The following is a 15420-nucleotide window of genomic DNA, read 5'->3' on the forward strand; positions in this document are numbered from 1 at the left end:
CGGCAGATCACCAGCTTGTCTGCTACTCTGAAGACACCAAAATCTGAAGGCCTCCCATGACTTCCTCTACATCTATGACAGTTGAACCAACTGTGGAAAAGCCTCTCTGGATTTCTGCTGCACACGACAACAGACCCCACAGTCTGAAGGCCTCCCTGGAGAACAACTACACATAAGGCAACAGATCAGTATCTTGACTGCTTCTCTGAAGATCTAACAGCCTGGAGGCCCCCCAAGAGAACAGCTGCAGCCAGGGCAACAGATCAGCAGCTTGCCTGCTCCTCTGAAGACCCCACAGTATGAAGGCCCCACGGGAGGTCAGCTATAGACAGGGCCACAGGCCTACCAGGAGACCTACTGCAACCCAGAGACACAAGAGACAGGCTTCAGACAGAGACAACCAGACCAGCTAATATGAGGGATAGCCAGATGGAAAGAGGCAAGTATAAGACAATAAGCAAGAGAATCTAATATACTTTGGCATCATCAGAAACAAGTTCTCACACCACAGAAAACCTAGGATACCCTAACACACCTGAAAATCAGGAAGCTGACCTAAAATCCTATCTCATGAAGATAGTCGAGTCCTTTAAGGAGGACATAAATAACCCACTGAAAGATATACAGGAAAACACAGGTAAACAGGTAGATCCCCTTAAAGAGGAAACAAATCCCTTAAAGAAATAAAGGAAAACACAATTAAACAGATGAATGAATTGAACAAAGGAGTCCAAGACCTAAAAGTAGAAGTAGAAACAATAAGAAAACACAAATGGAGGCACCCCTGGAAATGGAAAACCTAGGAAAGAGATCAGGAGTCAAGCAGATGTAAGCATCACCAAAAGAATACAAGAGAAAAAAGAGAGAATCTCAGGTGTAGAAGATACCTTAGAAGATATTGGCACAACTGTCAAAGAAAATTCAAAACATAAAAATCTCCTAACCCAAAACATCCAGAAAATCCAGGACACAATGAAAACACTACATTTAAGAATAATAGGAATAGAGGAGAGAAAAGATACACAGCTCAAAGAACCTGAAAATATTTTCAACAAAGTCATAGAAGATAACTTCCCCAATCTAAAGAAAGAGATGGCCATACATGTACACGAAGCCTATAGAACATCAAATAGACTGGACCAGAAAAGAAATTCTTCTTGTCACATAATAATCAAAACACTAAATGCACAGAATAAAGAAAGAATATTAAAATCTGTAAGGGTAAAAGGCCAAGTAACATATAAAGGCAGACATTTCAGAATTACATCAGACTTCTCAGCTAAAAGCCAGAAGATCCTGGACAAATATCATGCAGACCCTAAGAGAACATAGGTATCAACATAGGCTACTATACCCAACAAAACTCTCAATCAACATAAGTGGATAAAACAAAATAGTCCAGGACAAGCCAAATTCAAACAATATCTATCAATCCAAGTCTACAGAGGATCCTAGAAGGACAACTCCAATACAAGATGAATACCTACACCAAAGAAAAACAAGATAATGATTATCTCACAATAAAGCCAAAAGGAAGGAACCACATGCAGGTAATGCCACATACAACTACAAACATAATAGAAACTAACAATCATTGGTCTTTAATATCTCTCAATATCAACAGACACAATTCCCCTATAAAAAGACATAAGCTAACAGACATAATATGCAAACAGGAGTCAGCATTTTGCTGCATATAAGAAAACACCTCAATAACAAAGACAGGTATTACTTCAGAGTAAAAGGCAGGGAAAAAAACCTTGTAAGCCAAAGGTCCCAAGAAAGAAGCTGGAATTGCTATGCTAGTATCCAATAAATTAGACTTTCAACCAAAAGTTATCAAGTGAGATGGGAAAGGACACTTCATATTCATCAAAGGAAAAATCCACCAAGAGAAAGTCTCAATTCTGAACATCTATGCCCCAAATACAAGGACACCCACATTCATAAAAGAAACTTTAATGAAGCTCAAAGCATACGTTGAACCCCACACATTAATATTGGGATTCTTCAACACCCCACTATCACTAATGGACATGTCACTGAAACAGAACAGAGACAAGGTAAAACTAATAGAAGTTATGAACCAAATGTAATTAACAGATATCTACAGAACATTTCACCCTAAAAGAAAATAATACAATTTTTTTCTCAGCATCTCATGGTACATTCTCCAAAATCAACCATATAATTGGTCACAAAATGAGCCTCAACCTATACAAGAAAATTGAAATAATCCTATGCATCCTATCAAATAACCACATACCCACGGAAACTGAACAACTCTCTACTCAATGATAACTTGGTCAGGGAAGAAATAAAGAGAAATTATAGACTTCCTGCAATTCAATGAAAATGATGACATAGCATACCCAAACTTATGAGACACAATGAAATCAGTGCTAAGAGGAAAATTCAAAGCACTAAGTGCCCTGGTAAAGGAATTAGAGAGATCCTATAGCAGCAGTTTAACAGCACACCTGAGAGCTCTAGAACAAAAAGAAGCAAACACATTCAGGAGGAGTAGATAGCAGGAAATAGTCAAAGTCAGGGCTGAAATCAACCAACTAGAAATAAAGAAAACTGTACAAAGAATAAACAAAAGCAAAAACTTGTTCTTTGAGAAAATTAGGGTTAGGGTTAAGGTTAGGGAGAAAATTAACAAGGTATAAGAGCCCCTAGACAAACTAACTATAGGGTCTAGAGACACTATCCAAATTAATAAAATCAGATATGAAAAGGGAGACATAACAATAGAAACCAAGGAAATCCCCCCGAAATCATCAGATCCTTCTAAAAAAAGCCTATACTCAACAAACCTGGAAAATCTAGATGAAATGAAAGACTTCCTAGACAAATACCACATAACAAAGTTAAAACCAGGGCAGGTAAACTATCTAAACAGGCCCATGTCCTATAAGGAAGTAGAGAAAGTCATTAAAAAAAAGGCTTTCGTGCAGAATTCTACCAGACATTCAAAGAGGAGCTAATACCAATATACCTCAAATCATTCCATAAAATAGAAACAGAGGGAACACTACCTACTTCATTCTATGAAGCCACAATTACTCTTACACCTAAAACTACACAAAGACCCATAAAAAAAGAGAACTTCAGACCAATTTTCCTTATGAATATCGATGCAAAAATACTCAATGAAATTCTTGCCAACCAAATCCAAAAACACATCAAAACCATTGTTTATCATAATAAGTAGGCTTAATTCCAGGGATGCAAGGTTGGTTGAATATACAAAAGTCCACTAACGTAATCCCCTACATAATAAACTCAAAAAAAAAAAAAAACCCAAATGTTCATCTCATCAGATGCTGGAAAATCATTAGACAAAAATACAACAACCTTTCATGTTAAAAGTATTGGAGAGATCAGGAATTCAGGGACAATACATAAACATAATAAAAGCAATTTACTGCAAACCAACAGCCAATATCAAATTAAATGGAAAGATACTTGAAGCAATCCCACTAAAATCAGGGACAAGACAAGGATGCCCACTCTCCGCATATCTATGCAATAAAGCACTGGAAGATCTAGCTAGAACTATAAGACAAAAAGAAGAGATCAAGGGGATACAAATTGGCAAAGAATAAGTCAAGGTATAACTATTTGCAGATGACATGATAGTATACATGAACAACCCCAAAAATTCTACTAGAGAACTTCTATAGCTGATAAACTACTTCAGCAAAGTGGCCGGATATAAAATAAACTCAAATAAATCAGTAACCTTCCTTTATACAAATGATAAATGGGCTGACGAAGAAATTAGGCAAACAATACCCTTCACAATAGTCACAAATAATACAAAATATCTTGGGGTAACTCTAACCAAACAAATGAAAGATTTATATGACAAAATCTTCAAGTCTCTCAAGGAAGAAATCCAAGAATTTCTCAGAAATTGAAGAGATGTCCCATGCCCATGAATTAGTAGAATAAGCATAGTAAAAATGGCCATCCTACCAAACTGAACCTACAGATTCAAGCAAACCCCATAAAAATCTCAGCACAATTCTTCAAAGGCCTGGAAAGAGCAATTCTCAAACTCATATGGAAAAACAAAAAAACCCAGAATAGCAAAAACATTTATTTATTTATTTTTTTAATTTTCCCGTTTTTTTGGATATTTTCTTTATTTACATTTCAAACTTTATCCCCTTTCCAGGTCTCCCCTCTGGAAACCCCTATCCTATCCCCCCCTGCCTATATGAGGCTACTCCCCTACCCACTCACTCATGCCTTTCTGCTCTGGCATTTCCCTACACTGGGGCATCGAACCCCCTCAGGCTTAAGGGTAACTCCTACCACTGATGCTCAACAAGGCCATCCTCTGCCACTTATGTGGCCAGAGCCATGGGTCTCTCTATGTGAATTCTTTGGTCAGTGCTCCAGTCCCCAGTAGTTCCGAGGGGTCTGGCCAGTTGACACTGTTGCTCCTGTCAAGGGGCTGCAAACCCCCTCAGCTCCTTCAGTCCCTTCTCCGACTCCTCCAACAGGGACCCTGTGCTCAGGACAATAGTTAGCTGCAAGCATCTGTCTGGCAGAGCCTCTCAGGAGACAGTCATATCAGGTTCCCTCAGAAAGCACTTCCCAGCATCTGTAATAACTTCCAGTGATTGTATATGGGATTGATCCCCAGGCAGGGCAGTCTTTGGATGGTCCTTCCTTCAGTCTCTGCTCCACTATTTGTCTCCATGTTTCCTCTTGTGAGTACTTTGTTACCCCTTCTAAGAAGCACTGAAGCATCCACACTTTGGTCTTCCTTCTTGAGTTTCATATGGTATGTGAATTGTATCTTTAGTATTCTGAATTTTAGGCTTATATCAACTTATTAGTGAGTGCATATCATGTGTGTTTTTGTGACTGTGTTACCTCACCCAGGATGATATTTTCAATTTCCATCCATTTGCCTGCAATTTTCATGAAGGCATTGTTTTTAATAGCTGAGTAGTACTCCATTGTGTAAATGTACAACATTTTCATTCATTCCTCTACTGAGGGACATCTGGGTTATTTACAGATTCTGTCTATTATAAATATGGCTGCTAGGAACATAATGGAGCATGTGTTCTCATTACATGTTGGAACATCTTCTGGGTATATGCTCAGGAGTGGTATAGCTGAGTCCTCAGGAAGTACTCTGTCCAATTTTCTGAAGAATCCCCAGACTGATTTCCAGACTGGTTGTACCAGTTTNATACCCTTCACAATAGTCACAAATAATACAAAATATCTTGGGGTAACTCTAACCAAACAAATGAAAGATTTATATGACAAAATCTTCAAGTCTCTCAAGGAAGAAATCCAAGAATTTCTCAGAAATTGAAGAGATGTCCCATGCCCATGAATTAGTAGAATAAGCATAGTAAAAATGGCCATCCTACCAAACTGAACCTACAGATTCAAGCAAACCCCATAAAAATCTCAGCACAATTCTTCAAAGGCCTGGAAAGAGCAATTCTCAAACTCATATGGAAAAACAAAAAAACCCAGAATAGCAAAAACATTTATTTATTTATTTTTTTAATTTTCCCGTTTTTTTGGATATTTTCTTTATTTACATTTCAAACTTTATCCCCTTTCCAGGTCTCCCCTCTGGAAACCCCTATCCTATCCCCCCCTGCCTATATGAGGCTACTCCCCTACCCACTCACTCATGCCTTTCTGCTCTGGCATTTCCCTACACTGGGGCATCGAACCCCCTCAGGCTTAAGGGTAACTCCTACCACTGATGCTCAACAAGGCCATCCTCTGCCACTTATGTGGCCAGAGCCATGGGTCTCTCTATGTGAATTCTTTGGTCAGTGCTCCAGTCCCCAGTAGTTCCGAGGGGTCTGGCCAGTTGACACTGTTGCTCCTGTCAAGGGGCTGCAAACCCCCTCAGCTCCTTCAGTCCCTTCTCCGACTCCTCCAACAGGGACCCTGTGCTCAGGACAATAGTTAGCTGCAAGCATCTGTCTGGCAGAGCCTCTCAGGAGACAGTCATATCAGGTTCCCTCAGAAAGCACTTCCCAGCATCTGTAATAACTTCCAGTGATTGTATATGGGATTGATCCCCAGGCAGGGCAGTCTTTGGATGGTCCTTCCTTCAGTCTCTGCTCCACTATTTGTCTCCATGTTTCCTCTTGTGAGTACTTTGTTACCCCTTCTAAGAAGCACTGAAGCATCCACACTTTGGTCTTCCTTCTTGAGTTTCATATGGTATGTGAATTGTATCTTTAGTATTCTGAATTTTAGGCTTATATCAACTTATTAGTGAGTGCATATCATGTGTGTTTTTGTGACTGTGTTACCTCACCCAGGATGATATTTTCAATTTCCATCCATTTGCCTGCAATTTTCATGAAGGCATTGTTTTTAATAGCTGAGTAGTACTCCATTGTGTAAATGTACAACATTTTCATTCATTCCTCTACTGAGGGACATCTGGGTTATTTACAGATTCTGTCTATTATAAATATGGCTGCTAGGAACATAATGGAGCATGTGTTCTCATTACATGTTGGAACATCTTCTGGGTATATGCTCAGGAGTGGTATAGCTGAGTCCTCAGGAAGTACTCTGTCCAATTTTCTGAAGAATCCCCAGACTGATTTCCAGACTGGTTGTACCAGTTTGTAATCCCACAAGCAATGAAGGAGTGTTGCTCTTTCTCCACATCCTCTCCAGCATCTGTTGTCACCTGAGTTTTTTAATCTTAGCCATTCTGACTGGTGTGAGTTGGAATCTCAGGCTTGTTTTGATTTGCATTTCCCTGATGACTAAGGATGTTGAACATTTTTTTAGGTGCTTCTTTGCCATTTGATATTCCTCAGTTGAGAATTCCCTGTATTGCTCTGTTCCCCATTTTTTAATAGAATTATTTGGCTCTCTGGAGTCTATCTTCTTGAGTTCTTTGTATATATTGTATATTAGCCCTCTATTAGATATAGGATTGGTAAAGATCTTTTCATAATCTGTTGGTTGCCATTTTGTCCTTTTGACCATGTCCTATGCCTTACAGAAGTTTTGCAATTTTATGAGGTCCCATTTGACAATTCTTGATCTTAGAGCATAAGCGATTGATTTTCTGTTCAGAAAAATTTCCACTGTGCCCATGTGTTTGAGGCTTTTCTCCACTTTCTCTTCTATTAGTTTCATGGTATCTGGTTTTATATGGAGGTCCTTGAACCACCTGGACTTGAGCTTTGTACAGGGAGATTTGAATCAATCAATTTGCATTCTACGTGTTGAGCATAAGTTGAACCAGTACCATTTGATGAAAAATGCTGTCCTTTTTCAACTGGATGCTTTTAGCTACTTTGTCAAAGATCAAGTGANCATAGGTGTGTGTATTCATTTCTGGGTCTTCAATTCTATTTCATTGATTTTCCTGCCTGTCATTGTACCAATAACAAGCAGTTTTTGTCACTATTGCTCTTAAGTACAGCTTGAGGTCAGGGATGGTAATCCTGCAAGAGGTTCTTCTATTGTTGAGAATAGTTTTCATTATCCAGTGTTTTTGTTACTCCAAATCAATTTGAAAATTGATCTTTCTAACTCTATGAAGATTGAGTTGGAATTTTGATGGGGATTGCATTGAATGTGGAGACTGCTTTCAGCAAGATGGGAATTTTTACTATATTAACACTGCCAACCAATGAGCATGGGAGACCTTTCTATTTTCTGAGGTCTTCTTTGATTTCTTTCTTCAGAGACTTGAAGTTCTTGTCATATAGATTTTTCACTTGTTTGGTTAGACTCATATCGAATATTTTATATTGTTTGTGACTATTTTGAAGATTGTTGTTAACCTAATTTCTTTCTTAGGACCTTTACCCTTTGAGTATAGGAAGGCTACTGACTTGAGTTAATTTTATATCCAGCCACTTGACTGAAGTTGGTAATCAGGTTTAGGAGTTCTCTGGTGGAATTTTTGGAGTCACATAAGTATACTATCATATCATCTGCAAATTGTGATATCTTGTCTTCTTCCTTTCCAAATTGTGTTCCTTTGATCTCCTCTTGTTGTCTAATTGCTCTGGCTAGGAATTCAAATACTGTATTGAATAGATTGTGAGAGAGTGTGCAGTGCTATCTAGACCCTGATTTTAGTGGAATTGCTTCAAGTTTCTCTACATTTAATTTGATGTTGGCTACTGGTTTGCTGTATATTGCTTTTACTATGTTTACGTATGGGAATTGAATTCCTGATCTTTCCAAGACTTTTAACATGTAGGGATGTTGAATTTTGTAAAATACTGTTCCAGCATCTAATAAAATGCTCATGTAGTTTTTTCTTTGAGTTTGTTTATGTACTGGACTATGTTGGTGAATTTCCCTATAATGAACCATCCCTGCATCCCTGGGATGAAGCCTACTTGATCATGGTGAATGATCACTTTCGTATGTTCTTGGATTCAGTTTGCAAGAATTTTATTGAGTATTTTTGCATCAATATTCATAAGGGAAATTAGTCTGGAGATCTCTTTCTTTGTTGGGTCTTTGTGTGGTTTTGATATCATCATAACTGTGGCTTCATAGAACAAATTGGGTACTGTTCCTTCTGTTTCTATTTTATGGAATAGTTTGAGGAATATTGGTATGAGGTCTTTGAAGGTCTGATAGAATTCTGCACCAAACCCATATGGTCCTGAGTTTTTGGGTTAGGAGAATTTTAATGACTGTTTCTATTTCTTTTGGCGTTATGAGAATCTTTAGAAGGTTTATCTGATCCTGATTTAACTTTGGTATTTGGTGTCTGTCTAGAAAATTGTCCATTTAATCCAGATTTTCTAGTTTTGTTGGCTTTTGTAGTAGGATCTGATGATTTTTTTAAAATTTCCTCAGTTTCTGTAGTTATATCTCCCTTTTGATTTTGTTAATTTGGATACTGTTTCTATGCCCTCTGGTTAGTCTGGCTAAGGGTTTATTTATCTTGTTGATTTTCTCATACAACCAGCTCCTGGTTGTGTTGATTCTTTGTATAGTTCTTTTTCTCTCTACTTGGTTGTTTGCAGCCCTAAGTCTGATTATTTCATGCCATCTACTTCTCTTGGATGTATTTGCTTTTTTGTTATAAAAATTACAGCTGTGCTTTTAAGCTGTTAGCATATGTTTTCTCCAGTTTCTTTGTAGAGATACACAGAGCTATGAGTTTTCCTCTTAGCACTGCCTCCATTGTGTCCCATAAGTTTGGGTATGTTATGTCTTCATTTTCATTAAATTCTAGAGAGTCTTTAATTTATTTCTTCTTTAACCAAACTATCATTCAGCTTCCATTAGAAGTTGGCTTTGTGATGTTTTTGCTGTTATTGAAGACCAGCCTTAGTCTGTCATGGTCTGATAAAATGCATGGGATTATTTCAATCTTCTTGCATCTGTTGATGCCCATTTTATAACCAATTATATGGTCAGTTTTGGAGAAGGTACCATGAAGTGCTGAGAAAAAGGTATATTCTTTGTTTTAGGATGAAATGTTCTATAGATATCTGTTAAATCCATTTGGTCCATAACTTCTTTTAATTTCATTGTTTCTTTGTTTAGTTTCTCGTTCCATGATCTGTCCATTGATGAGAGTGGGGTGTTGAAGTCTCTCGCTATTATTGTGTGAGGTGCAATGTGTGCTTTGAACTTTTTTGTAAAGTTTCTTTTATGAATGTTGCTACCCTTGCATTTGAAGCATAGATGTTAAGAATTGGAGTTCATCTTGGTAGATTTTTCCATTGATGAGTATGAAGTATCTTTCCTTATCTTTTTTTTCCAGTCCATCTTTTAATTTTTTTGAGAAATTCCTGACATTACAGAACTAAACTGAAATGTATTAATAATCCACTCTTACATTTCCATGACAAACAAAAATTCATGAGCCAAAAAAAAACAAAAAAACAAACAAAAAAAAAACGGGGGAGAAGCTTATAAAACTAAATATGGATATCGCAGCATAATTGCTGAACAGAGAAAGGAATTAAAACACTTTAATTAAAAAAATCATGAGTGGATGATAAAGTGTGTAGAAACTGAAATTTTACAAACTATTTTAAAACCTGGAATCGCTGACTGTTCAGAAACTACACAGATGGATCATGGGTGGTAGTGAACAGCAGAAAGGGATTATGGATGAATCTGCTCTGTTCTAGCTGCTCCCCATGCCACCTGTCTCCGAGGAAAGCCTGACATTGATTAGATACTGAGCCAGGCTAATGCTGGCAGCAGATCCAGTGATGGTAACCTGCTGATCAGTAGATCCTTCCACTGGGTTTGCAATTTTGATCTGCGCCCCAGATATTTGACGGATCTCATTGATTTTGGCGCCCTGACACCCGATTATGCAGCCAATCAAATCATTTGGAATGGTGAGTTCATGAGAAGTAGTTTGAGCAGATGTATCCAAACCTGCCCAATAGCCTTTCACCTCTGGAGAGCTGGATTCAATGCCACTGAATCCGGTGTTGCCATGGGTCATGGGAAAATGAGACTGTTGCATTGCCAACTGGTGCAGCTTGGTCAAATCTGGCTGTGGAATGGCATACTATCCTTGAATGGTATAGGCCTGACCACCTGCAAAGATGACTGGAGAACCGGAGGGCTTGGGCTGGTACGGGATGGTCACGCCCTTCTGGGGGGACTCCAACATGACCACGCAGATCTGTTTGACACACTCAATGATGGACTGCGGAATGCCAGCAATGGTGATTGCCCGCTCAGTTGAGTTGGGGAGCATATCCCCTGCCACCTGGACCTGAGCCCCTGTACTCTCTTTTATTTCCTTGATCTTGCAACCACCTTTTCCAATAAGAGAGCCACACTGACTAGCAGGAACCACCAGATGTAAGGTAACCGGGGGTCTACTGGCAGCTGTGCTATTGGTCATAGAGCTGCTTATGTCCTCTTCCAGTTTGTCAATGATCATAGCAAAGGCTTTGAAGATGGCATTAGTCGGTCTAGCCAAAGTGATAATTCTCTCAGGACAATTCCCTTCTGAGATGTTGATACGTGCACCACTCTCCTCGCGCATCTTCTTAACAGGTTCTCCTTTCTTTCCAATGATACTGCCAACTTCCATGCATAAGTAGCCTGATGGTGAGAGTGACATTTAATCCACCTTCAATCACACCGGTGTCCATGTCTAGCAGTTACAGGGAGCTAGACTTCGAGTGGTCAAGTCTTTGGTCGCTGGTGAGAATGAAAGCCAAAAACTGGAGGGGCAAGTCGACTGAGGGGAAAAGGGGAGGGGGCTGGAAGGGGAAGGGCGGGAGGCCGGGGGGAGGGGAGGCGGAACAAAAGGGGCGGGCGGGAAGGAGAGCCCCCCCCCCAGCGGGCGGAGGAGGGGGGTGAGTAGGAGGAAGAGGGAGAGAAACCCTGGGGCAGGTGGAGGGCAGGTGGAGGGCGCAGGCTGTGGCTGCTCCAGCTGCTGCCTCTGCTGGTCTGTGCTCCTTATCATTTTTGATAACATTTGGTTGAAAGTTTATTTTAATCAGTATTAGAATGGCGATTTCAGCTTGTTTCTTAGGACCATTTGCCTGAAAAATTGTTTTCCATCCCTTTACTCTGAGGTATTGTCTGTCTTTGACCCTGAGGTGCATTTCCTGTATGCAGCAAAATGTTGGGTCCTGTGTATGTATCCAGTCTGTTAGGCTATGTCTTTTTATTGGGGAATTGATTCCATTGACTTTAAGAGATATTAAGGAATAGTGATTGCTGTTTCCTGTTTTGTTGTTGTTGTTAGAGGTGGATTTTTGTTTGTGTGACTATATTCTTCTTGGTTCATTGAAAGATTACTTTCTTGCTTTTTATAGGGTAAAGTTTCCCTCCTTGTGTTAAAGTTTTCCATTGATTATCCTTTGTAGGGCTGAATTCATGGAGAGATAGTGTGTAAATTTTGTTTTTCCATGGAATATATTGGTTTGTCCATCTACACTAATTGAGAGTTTTTCTGGGTATAGTAGCCTGGTGTGGCATTTGTGTTCTCTCTGGGTCTGTATTGATTTCTGCCCAGGATCTTCTAGCTTTCATAGTCTCTGGTGAGAAGTCTGGTGTAATTCTGATAGCTCTGCTTTGATATGTTACTTGACCCTTTTCCCTTACTGCTTTTAATATTCTTTCTTTGTTCTGTGCATTTGGTGTTTTGACTATTGTGTGATGGGAGGAATGTCTTTTCTGGTCCAATCTATTTGGAGTTCCGTATGCTTCTTTTATGTTTATAGGCATCGCTTTCTTTAGGTTTGAGAAGTTTTCTTCTATAATTTTGGTGAACATATTTACTGGCCCTATAAACTGGGAATCTTCATGGTTTTCTATACCTATTATCCTTAGGTTTTGTCTTCTGATTGTATCCTAGATCTCCTGGATATTTTGGGTTAGGAGCTGTTTGCATTTTGCATTTTCTTTGACTGTTCTGTCAATGTTTTCTATGGTATCTTCTGCACCTGAGATTCTCTCTTCTATCTCTTATATTTTGTTGCTAATGCTTGTGTTTATGACTCCTGACCTCTTTCCTAGGTTTTCTATCTCCAGGGTTGCCTCCCTTTGCAAATTCCTTATTGTTTCTATTTCCATTTGTAGATCCTTGATGGTTTTGTTCAATTCCTTTACCTGTTTGGTTCTGTTTTCCTATAATTCTTTAAGGGATTTTTGTGTTTCCTCTTTAAAGTCTTCAAGCTGTTTACCTGTGTTCCTCTGTGTTTCTTTAAGGGAGTTATTTATGTCCTTCTTAAAGTCCTCTATCATCATCATGAGATGTGATTTTAAATCAGTCTTGCTTTTCTGGTGTGTTAGGATATCCAGGGCTCACTGTGTTGGGAGAACTGGGTTTTCATGATGCCAAGTACCCTTGGTTTCCGTTGCTTATGTTCTTGCACTTGCTTCTCACCATCTAATTATCACTGGTATTAGCTTGTCTTTCTGTCTCTGACTGTGACTTGTCCCTCCTGCAAGCCTGTGTCAGTACTCCTGGGAGACCAGTTCTCTCTGAGAAGAATTTTGGTATGAAGAGCTGTGACACAGGGTCAGATGTGGGTGTGGGTATATACCTGAAGGATCCTGTCCCAGACTGCTCCTTGGTTCCTGTGTCCTGAGATCTCTGGGCAGGTCCCTCAGATGGGAAGTGGTGGTTTTAGCTGTGCTCACAGGTATGTCATCACTTCTGGGTGACCAGCTCTCTCCTGGAGGTATTTGTGTGTGCAAACACAATTCTTAACAGCAAAAGAACTTCTATGGAATCACTATCCCTCACCTCAAGCTATACTACAGAGCAATAGTGAGAAAAACTGCATGGTATTGGTACAGAGGAAGACAGGTTGATCAATGTACTAGATTTGAAGACCCAGAAATTAAAACCACACATTTACAGATACTTGATCATTGACCATGAAGCTAACAGTTTACAATGGAAAGAAGGAAGCATCTTCAATAAATGGTGTTGGGCTAACCAGCTGTCTGTATGTAGAAAAATGAAAGAGATACATATTTGTCACCTTGCATAAAGCTCAAGTCCAAATGGATCAAGGACCTCAACATAAAACCAGATACACTGAATCTAACAGAAGTAAAATTGGGAAAGAGCCTCAAACTCATTGACACAGGGGAAATCTCCTAAACAGAACTGGAATAGCTCAGGCTCTAAGATCAAGAATTGATAAATGGAGCCGGGTGTGGTGGTGCATGCCTTTAATCCCAGCACTCGGGAGGCAGAGGCAGGCAGATTTCTGAGTTCAAGGCCAGTCTGGTCTACAAAGTGAGTTCCAGGACATCCAGGGCTATACAGAGAAACCCTGTCACGAAAAAGAAAAAAAAAAAGAATTGATAAATGGAACCTCATGAAACTAGAAAGCCTCTGTAAGGCAGAGGACATAGTAAACAGGACAAATTGACAACCTACAGATTGGGAAAAAATTATCTTCACTAACCCCATATCTGATAGAGGGTTAATATCCACAATATATAAAGAACTCAAGAAGCAAACAAAACAAAACAAAAACTAAAAACATGCAATCTAATCAAAAAATGGAGAATAGAACTAAACTGAAAATTCACAACAGAGGAATCTTGAATGACTGAAAAGCACCTAAAGAAATGTTCAAAGTCCTTAGTGATCAGGGAAATGCAAATCAAAACAACCCTGAGATTCCACCTTACACCAATCAGGATGGCTAAGATCAAAAACTCAGGTGACAGCACATGCTGATGAGAATGTGGAGAAGGAGGAATACGCCTCCATTGTTGGTGGGATTGCAAACTGGTACAACCACTCTGGAAATCAATTTGGAGTTTACCCAGAAAATTGGAAATAGATCTATCTGAAAACCTAGCTATACCACTCTTGGGCATATACCCAAAACATGCCCCAACATACCACAAAGACACATGCTCTACCATGTTCATATATGCCTACTTTACAAATCCAGAAGCTGGAAACAACCCAGATGACCCACAACAGAAGAATGGATACAGAAAACGTGGTTCATTTACACAATGGAATACTATTCAGCTATAAAGAATGAGTTTTGCACATCCTGAGTTTTGCAGGCAAATGGATGGAACTAAAAAATACCGTCCTGAGTGATATAACTCAGACCCCAAAGAACATGCATGGTATGTACTCACTGATAAGTGGATATTAGCCAAAATATACAGAATACCCAGGATACAATTCGCAGAAATCAAGAAGGTTAAAAAAGTAGAAGGGCCCAAGTGAGGATGTCTCAATCCCACTTAGGAGGAAGAATAAAGCCATAACCTGGGGATCAGAGGGAGGGAGGGACATGGGTGGGAATGGGGACAGGAAGAGGAAACAGGGAACATGATTAGGTATTGGGGAGAAACAGCACTGAAACATTGAGGGCCAACAGAAAGAATGGACACAGGCAACCTCAGGAGGTAGGGGGTGGAGTGATTCTTTAAAATGTACCAGAGAACTGGGATGTGAGAGTGTCTCAGGATTCAAAGAGAGGAACCTTAAGTGAAATGCCCAATAGTGGGGATAGGGAACTTGTAGAGTCCACCTCCAGTAGAAAGACATGACATCAAGTAGCATGATGGGGTTGCCACCCCACAGTCAAAAACTCTGACTCAGAATTGTTCTTGTCTGAAAAAACCTGCAGGGACAAAAATGAAGAAAAGACTGAGGGAAAGGAGGTTCAGTGACAGGCCTAAATTGGGATCCATCTCAAGTGGAAGCTCCAAGGCATGACACTATTACTGATGCTATGATGTATTTACAGACAGGAGCCTAGCTTGACTGCCCTATGAGAGGCCCAAAAGCAGCTGAAAGAGTCAGATGCAGATACTTACACCCAACCAATGATCTGAAGTCAGAGACCTCTGTTGTTGAATTAGGGAAAAGCTGGAATAAGCTGGGGAGGAGGGTGATATCATAAGACCAGCAGTCTCAACTAACCTGGATCCCTGAGATCTCTCAGA

The 15420-nt window shown here is 39.6% G+C and overlaps 1 pseudogene across 1 annotated transcript; it reads right to left on the minus strand.

The window, feature by feature from the left end:
• Positions 1–9767: 9767 nt before the first annotated feature.
• On the minus strand, positions 9768–11161 carry LOC110313634 (annotated as a pseudogene). Its single transcript, XR_002380122.2, has one exon. The product of XR_002380122.2 is annotated as a poly(rC)-binding protein 2 pseudogene (transcript).
• Positions 11162–15420: the final 4259 nt, after the last annotated feature.

The sequence above is a fragment of the Mus pahari genome, chromosome X, assembly GCF_900095145.1.
Source record: "Mus pahari chromosome X, PAHARI_EIJ_v1.1, whole genome shotgun sequence".
Taxonomy (NCBI): Eukaryota; Metazoa; Chordata; class Mammalia; order Rodentia; family Muridae; genus Mus; species Mus pahari.